General features: G+C 39.3%; 1 protein-coding gene across 4 annotated transcripts in view; it reads left to right on the top strand.

Moving 5' to 3' along the window:
• The first annotated feature begins 915 nt into the window (after positions 1–915).
• The window catches only part of card11 (caspase recruitment domain family, member 11), a 34,910-nt gene continuing 26,908 nt past the window's right edge, over positions 916–8,917 (top strand). For 2 of the 4 annotated variants that reach the window (XM_028041896.1, XM_028041895.1), the window contains exon 1: positions 916–1,789. The gene's annotated coding sequence lies outside the window, so the exon portion shown is untranslated. The remainder of the gene's footprint in view (positions 1,790–8,917) is intronic. The other 2 variants (XM_028041897.1, XM_028041898.1) reach the window with 2 other exon arrangements.

Below are 8,917 nucleotides of genomic sequence, written 5' to 3'. Positions count from 1 at the left end.
AACAGCCACTGCTCTCCTACAAGAACTGAGCTTTGTTTCTCCCAACTCGGGATGTTCAGAGACTTTCCTGCTGCTTGTAAGATACTGACTATTAATAATCACTCGATTGATCCTAAAAATAATAATAAAAAAAAATGGAACCATCTCTTTAACTTCAGAATTAGCTTTATTTGCAAAGTTGGCATACGCCAGGGGTGTCAAACTCATTTTCGCTTTGGGCCAAATCAAGATCATGAATGCTCTTAAAGGGCCGGTTGTGCCATAATGTATTGATAAAACCTGCTTACCAACTGTTAAAGTATCATTGAATTCTTAAAATTACAGAATATTATTGAACATCTTTTCAGTCCCTCTAGAATTTTGTGATTCTGTTTGTGATTTTCTTTTTTGCAATAAAATAAAGTGTTTGTGGGACTAACTTGGAAATATTTGCACTTATTTATGATGGTAAAATTACTCGCTGTAGAGATCACGGACCATAATCTGATATCAATTAAGGCTGAGGCAGCTGTTTAGTACAAATAAGGAAGTTTTTGACCATTTTTGAGAAAAATCTGGAACAAACTCCCAATTATGTATTATCGTAAAAAAAAAAAAAGTGTGGGGATTTGTTGATTTTGCGTGAATTTCCACAATAATTCTCAAGAAGCTGGAGGGACTGATTGATATAATTTGGCAGTAAACAGAAAAAAACAGCATTGATTTGATTGATAAAATAATATTTAAGCACACTTAGTGTTTAGGGCCACATAAAAAGCTACGGTGGGTCGGATCTGGCCCACGGGCCTTGAGTTTGACACAAAGAAGGCGCGTCAAATTACAACTCTAAATATATATATATATATATATATATATATATATATATATATATATATATATATATATATATATATATATATATAAGGATCTCGGTTTGATAAAGTTCATTAATCTCAGTTAATGTTGAGTTGTTCATCACTTACAGGCTAGAAAAATTAACTGTGTGTTAGGTCTTACAGGGGGGTTTACCTAAACCCACACTAAAACCAGCCTCTTCACAAAAAAAAAAAAATAAAAATCTTCTGATAGTGAAAAGCAGACTTAGTCACGATTCAGAAAGTGATTCAGTTGAACCATCTTCTAAATAACACTCGGGCTTGTTTTGCTCGCACCGTGCGGGCTATAATTGGATCATTGCTCATTCTTTGTGAGGTTGTGGTTGGTTGGAACTATTGTTTCTCTTAGAACTAAACCGTGGGACCAAAGCACGCAGCTTGATGGAAATACTGAAGAGTCTCCTTCTTGTGTTGGCGCAGCTGAGGGAGTAAACACAGAGGTCACGTTAAAAAGAGCGAGCTATTAGTGGACTCGCAGTTCATTTTAAAGGTGGAGGTGAGCAGTCATTGGCCAGCTTGTCCGTATCTGATCACAGCAGCAGCAGCAGCAGCAGCAGCAGCGGTGGAGGTGAGCTCTTCCTTTCACAGCAGCAGCAGCAGAAGCAGCAGAGAGCTTATTTCCATCAACCCGCCCACCTCCGCTCTCTGTCTGCTTCTCTGGGCGACAGTTTCTCTCCGCTTCGGTCTGTGTCTCCACCTCACTCCTCGGCCCAGAGAGACGGGGCTCCACAGCCGCCGAGTCCTGCCGGCTTTATTCTAACACCTGCTCCTCGAGTCGGATACATGGAGACAACCTGAGCGTAAAAAACTATTTTTTTTTCTTCTTCTTCTTCGCGCGCTTCTTTGGTTGTCTTTCTCAAGAAACTACCAGAACATCTGTTGATTTCCGGCGGACCTGTGGATCATCATTTCAGGTGAGAACAGTGACCCCGTGGGTCTCACGGTTGTGTCCGTGTCTGAATTTAAATGCCATCAGTCGCCAGTGGAAAAACAAGGCGCACAGGTTCTCTCTCGCTCCACGGTCAAAACGTGTCGTCAAAAGCAGAGCTGCGTTTTACCCTCATACGAAGTAGCTTATAATCTGTTCATAAGGACTTGAAAGGTATTGGTCTGCCTCTGTGCCCTCGCCTCTGACATGCTCTTGGCTCAAGCCGGAGGAGAGAGTTGAGTTTCTTTGTCATCACTGAGTCTTTATCAGCCCTCATGGAAATGCTTGGGATTCCAGCAGCAGGTGCAGCGGATAATGGGAACCAGTAAGCCTGGGAATCAGAGAAAGACAGTGTGGGAGGGGGGGGGTAAAATTAAGCACATGAGGTCAATCAATCATCTGCCTGGCAAAGGTATTCACATACCTTCAACCTTTAGGCATTTTGACTTTCTGCTTTCTTTGTTTGTGTTATATTTGGATTTGATGTGACAGACCAACGCAAAGTAATGTGTATTTTTTTCCAGATTGTACTACAACACGTGGATTTTCCAACAATTTTACAATCAAAATCGGAAAGTGTTGCATTTATATTCGCCCCCCTGCCTCCACTCGGGGAGTAATGCAAGTCTTTTGGTGTTTGTCTCAATTCATTTTGAACATCTAGAGACTGAAATCTCTCAAGCTCAGTCAGATTGGATGGAGAGAGGCAGAAAACAGCAGTTTTCAAGCTCAATTGGATTTAGGTTTGGACTTTGACTGGGCCATTCTAACACACACACACACACACACACACACACACACACACACACACACACACACACACACATCTGCTTTTACCTAAACCATTTTCTTTCTTCTGCTGCTTTGTATTTATTTCAATATTACATTGATATTGTTAACAAGCCTCATTGTGCTTCAATAAAACAGCTGGATTTATGCTGAATTTAACCACGTTTTGGGGAATAGGTGTCATGTGAGAGCAGTTGGCTACACTTGTTTTTATTTAGGAGGAATCAGAGAAAAGGTGGGTTGAATACAAATGCAGGCTATTTCAAGTTACTGAAAGTTGTTCACATGTGTGCACTACTTTCTGTTTTAATGTGTGTGCACAACCCAAGAGGAGTCTGTGCATGCTCCAAAATCTGTCAGTGACTCATTATGTTGGTCATAATTTCAAACTTTTCCACATTTTTGCAGAATCGAACCCAAACTGCGTTGTGGTTTACACGGCACCAACCTGCTGTTCACTGTTTTTTCTTTTTTAATGCAAATTATTTCAGCTTTTTCAAATAATGGTTGCCAGAGCCGAACCTCTGACCCCCTTTTGCTCTTTCAGTCGACACAATAGGAACACATGTATCAAGTTCCTAGAGGCTTCGGCTCTTCGGCTGGACAATGAAGCCTTTATGACAGTTTGTACACTTGAATCAATCATATCTGCCTGCATCAGAGCACCAGACCGGTGCGCTGACGGCGAGCCCCCAGAAGCCCCGGGCCCGGCTCTGGAGGTTCGGCACCGATTGGGATAAACAGGAAGGCGAACAAAAAAGTAGGATTAATTTCAATGTTTGATCGCACAAGTGAGTGGGGGAAGAAAACTGCTCGACAGCTCTCAGACAAAACAGAGGCCAATTGTTTGCACTGTAACAATGCAAACAATTGTTAAACAATTGTTTAACAATAACAATAAAATCAGTGAAAGTGAGAAAAAGGATTTATGAAATCGACTTGCTTAGCTATAGAGCTTTGGTTACAGATGTCATTCAAGTTTGTCATTTATAGTAGTTTGCTTTTTCTTTTCTGAATTGCTTGGCGTGTCAAAGTGCGTTGATGCAATGAAACACGCAAGAATATGCTTCCAGTTGAGCTCCTGACACATGCCGTAAGTAAACACAATACGCAAAACCTTCCTCTGAAGCAGGGCTGTCAGACCCATTTTCATTTTGGGCAATATTAAAAATATCAATGTTCTTAAAGGGCTGCTTGTGCCAGAATATATTGATAAAACCAATTAAACTGTTAAAATATCAATAATTAGCTGTTCCTCCACGATTTTGTGATTGTTTAGTGGGTTTTTTTTTTGCAATCAAAATTACAGATTTTGTGTTGCTAATGTAGAAATATTAGTAAGAAATTGTTATAATTTTTGCACTAATGGCAAATGTCACTTTTTATTACTCGCTGTATCAGTTATGGACTATAACTTGACATAAAGTAAAGTTGAGGCAGCTGTCACTTACACTTAATGTTTTTGACCAATTTTGAGAAAACTTGCAGTAAAATCAGAAAATATTTTTGATTCTATGTAAATTTTGCAGATTTGTGAAAAACTGGAAAAAAATATTGATGTAATTTGTCCAGAGGGCCACATAAAAAGATAAGGTGGGCCAGATTTGGCCCCCAGGCCTTGAGTTTGACACATGTGATCTTAAAGGTTCATTAGTATAAATTTGTAAAATATGGAGAAATTACAATTTCTTTTCATTCTTACAAATTCAATGGATTTTACTGAACTGCTTGTCCGTGCAAGACATGTAAAATCCTGTGATTTTACCATGATTGTTTTGTGGCATTTATGGTGGGGATGATAAAAGTAATCTTGATAAAAATGATCAGATTCAACACAGTCTACTCGTGCTGTGACTGTGTATACAGGCTGCAGCGCCTCTTGCCTTAAAAATTACCGTCACTCATCATCAAATCATTATAACTGTCATGTTTATGACCCCAACTGTGCTGCTAAAGAGTACAAAAAGATGGAGTTCAATCATTTTTTGAAAGCAGCATTCATTAATGCTCTCATTGAACCAGCTGTGGAAAAGTTGTTAGAATCAGACAAGCAGCAATTCTAGACACAGTTTGGGGACTTTTTATATATTATTGATATAATCATCAGCTTTAATATAGACACAAATAGGTCCATAGAGAAATAATACTGATAATAAAAAAACAACAAATTATTTTGATAACTTTTTTGATCCTCACTTCTGTTGTTTCCCACGTTTTTGACTGAAACACCTCAGTGTTTCTTGTCAAAGTGAGCTTTGTCTTTATCAGGAAAAGTAAGTCTATATTCTTACTATGAATGTGTTTGCTTGTAGCCTGTATTTGTGTTTCATTCTCTCATTTTGAAGTAAGAAAGGAAGTAGGTTTTGAGTTGCCCCGTTGTTTTGACACAGCCGGTAAATGAAGACTTCATAAATATCGAGGAAGCCTCCAGCTCTTCCATGTTGTTTTTGTGGCACCGTTTTGGGTATGTGGTTAGAAAATAAACAAAACACGTTGACACGGTGATAGACGAGCAAAAGGACCATCTTAGTATGAAAGATTATAACATATGGTCCAGTCATGTGTTTGAAAACGGTAACTGTACAAAAATATTGCTTTCATTTCATCTTCCGTCCTTCTGGTACATGGTAAACAGAATATTGTTCAGCCCAAGAAAGAAAAAAACCTTCCTGGTGAAAATCCTGTTTTTATTTCTCTAAATACACCAAATGTAAACAAACATTCACCAAAATTGTAAAAAAAAAAAAAGAAAAAAAAATCTACTAATAAAAATTAAATTAATTTCAGTATGTAATAAAATACTCATAATATAGTGCAGTAATTGATTAATACAAGAAAAAAATCACGCTATTATGTTATTTGTTCAGTAATTTAAAACCAAAATGTAAAATAGGAATTAATCGGAAAAAAAAGTTAGTTAATCCTAATACTGTTAAATATATATATGTATAACAATCTATAATCTAGTTATTGTTTTATTTTAAAACACAATTAGATTATTTAGACGTAGTTCATAAGCATATCCACCTGATTATCTAGTCTTATGGCGTACAAACTTTAGTTTAAAACAGTGTTGAGTTTACAGTAGAGATGAGTGGAAATCTTTATGTTTTTACTCCATGACTGTTCTGTGTGTTGAGACTGTCAATATTTCCAAACAGCCACATTTGCCTTTTCTTGTAAGTGAGAGAAATGTGCAGTAGCTTTTCTTTTGTTTTTCCTTTTAAGCCAGATGACGAGCAGTGTGCAGCAACAGGTCGGGGAGGGGCAAATGTGTACGTACGGACACAGTAAGGCGACTTCTCCGACATCTCATTAAAAGCTAAATGTTGGCAATTTGTCATCCGTAACTTGGGATTCCTTGATACCCAATGATCTGATAGGTAATAATTTGCACATCTTTTTTATAAATAACTCTGCTGTTTTATTCTTTAAAGGTCATATTGATCCTTATTGACAATACATTATTCACCAGGTGTTCTGGGTTCCCATTTTCTAGTTGTATTTTAACTTGAACGAATCTAACAAATGGCAGTTGCTCAGTCATAAAAGACGGCTGGACTCATTAAATTCATGTGTTCAGAACTGAGAAATTATGACTTTACCTCATAAGTTCCCTGATTATCTGCGTGATTGGGATTAGTAGAGCGGCGAAGCAAGGTAAATTTCAGCTATATGGTAGCTCTGATTTGAGAGCACACAGTGAAATGAGCACACTTTCCTGCTTTTCTGTCTTGGAGCCTGTAGAAAAAGTTGAATTTGTCAAACATTTAGAGTAATATTGTCACATGTAACGCATGTGGCTCATGTGCATTCGCAATAATAAAGATGGGCAAAATCTGAATGGAGCACTCTGAAACCTGCTTTCATTTTAGAGTTTAACAAAGGGCTTTTAGTGGAGTCTACACTAAAGACTAACAGTGTCGACTCCACAATATTCAGCCAGTTAGTAATTCTGCATATTATAAAGATGGAAAATATGTAAAATCACTTCTGCCTTTTTTTCCCCCTCTCTAAATTTGCACATATGTTCAAAAATATTTATTTTGATGTCCCCAAAATTGAAAAAAAAAAAGAAATTCATAAGTCTTCACTTGCAACTGTCAGGTCACAAATAGATAAATAAATAAGTAAATCTCTTGCTCTATTCACCCGAGGTGGATTTGGAAATTCAAAGGCAAAATGATGTTGAAGTGACCCGAGTTATGAGAGAAAGAGGGTGGAAACGATGAGTTTGCTAAGTGCATCTTGCAGGTTGCTTGTCTGCATTGCTGCATGTGTCTCTGTGTTGCTTTGATCAAAAAAGATGGGTAAAAATGAAAGGCATATATTGTGAGTGTGCTGCCGTGAAAAAAAAAAAAAACAGTAGTATACATACAAGGGCTTGAGTGAACGGGCTAAATAAGAATAGAGGAAGAGAGCTGCGACACACATCTGGTTTGAAAAGGAGGAAGCAAGGATCAGCTTTCTCGGTAACAAAGTCCAAAATAGGAGAACAGAGAAGAGGAAACATGTGCGGTTACTTATGGGGGGTCTGTGTTGCGATGTGTTTGTGCGCACTTGTGCTTGTGCAGGAATTGCATATGGCTGCGAGCTGGTCTGAGTGTTTGCGGTTTTGTCATCTGTCTGCAGCGACTTGAGGCAACAACTCATGCAAGGCTGCAAACTACAGACAATGGCTTCCAACGCGGAGCTGGGGCCACGGCTCCGCCGGGGTCACGGGGTCGATTAGTCGCCGCTCCGGCATTGCGTAACCCCAGTTTAAACCAGGATGTGCCATTCAAATGTGGCATGAAAGCGCAAGCTGGAGCTCATTCACAGACCACGCAGAGTGTGTGATTGTGTGCGTTTACTTGCACTGTGACATCAGGCAGTCTTGATTTGCCTAACTGTTGGATACAGGTCACAAAGCGGGATTGTGGAGTGACATCTGCAAACCTGAAGGCATGCAAATGCGTTGCGATGCAGGCACCGTGTGTTGGTGTTGATATGTGTGTTAATGTTTGAAAGAGGGTGAGGGCAATGGAACGCAAGGGGGAATAAGGGGACGATAGAGGAGTACAAAAGTGACAAGTGTGCAGGATAAAAATTGCACAAAAAGAATGTTTTATGGTGAAAAGTGTTGTTTGCGTAGTTACGCATCACGATTCTTCACGTTTCTGTGCCTTGGGTTTTACATATCAGGACCTAATAAAAAAACTATCTGGTCTTGAACAGTTCTACGTCATTTAAATTCAGCCTTAGTTGTGGAAAAACAGATGTCACTTTGTCTTTATTCATCTATCTGAAATGGGAAAATTAGCAAGTGTCAGCATGTGTAAAGCAGCGAAGGCATCGGCAGATTGTAGCTCTGGAGCATACGGGTGTGTTAACACAACGCCAAACAGGAATGCAATCTGCAGTGAACTTGGAAAAGCTGCCAAATGATTTAGGAAGAGTTGTAAAGCCTTTTCCAAACAATCCTAATCTCTCTGTGGGAAAGCTTCTAATCGAGTGGAAACATTTAAGTTTCCCAGGGGTAGACATCCCACACGTTTCTCCCCTGCGTCAGATCACGCAGAAGAGTGAATATGACAGAACAAGATTGCATCTCGGTTAATCCAATGTCTTTTGGATTAGATGAGAGCTACCTAATAAAACGTGGCATGAAAGTAAAAAGATGGCATACCAGTTTACAAGCATGGTGGTGGTGAAGTGTGATGAGCTGGACACGGGCATCTTGAAGTTACTGAGTTGACCATAAACTCCTCTGTGTAGAAAAGTATTCCAGATTCAAATGTGAGGCAATCCGTTCCGGTTCCAGAGTAAAAAGGTTGGAAGAACGTGGACGATCACCTCCGGTACAGAGACGGCAGCAAATCCGCAACCAAATGTCTGAAATACCTCGGCCAAATCGAAAAGCGGTGATCGGACGTTTGAGTTGTGGATAAATGAATCGCAGCATTGACAAACTGCCAGAAGACTTGGCAAGACTTCCTTTACTACACTGATAGACTGTCGTTCTTTTCTTCCACACTGTGTTGAATTAATATCATTGGTATGACATGAGCCATACATTTTTCTACACTTGAGGTTAGATTAAATGATTTGAAAACCTGGTAAAGTCGCACAGATTTTCTCAATACCCTTAATGTGTTGCACAGTGGACTTGCTTGCTTTTTGTCTGTTTTCATTGTGACATGATTGATGTGTGGTGTAAAAGTGTAGCCGAAACAGATCTTACTCAACGACGTCGGCTTGTTGTGGATTGCTTTTGGCAGCAACTCAGCCCGTGTGATATCCTGCCTCGGGCTGCCTCGTCTGCCATCGACCGCAGTCTGAACAA

Source organism: Xiphophorus couchianus, chromosome 16 (genome assembly GCF_001444195.1).
Source record: "Xiphophorus couchianus chromosome 16, X_couchianus-1.0, whole genome shotgun sequence".
NCBI lineage: Eukaryota > Metazoa > Chordata > Actinopteri > Cyprinodontiformes > Poeciliidae > Xiphophorus > Xiphophorus couchianus.
The sequence above is the reverse complement of the archived record's forward strand: the minus strand, read 5'-3'. Positions and strand labels throughout refer to the sequence as shown.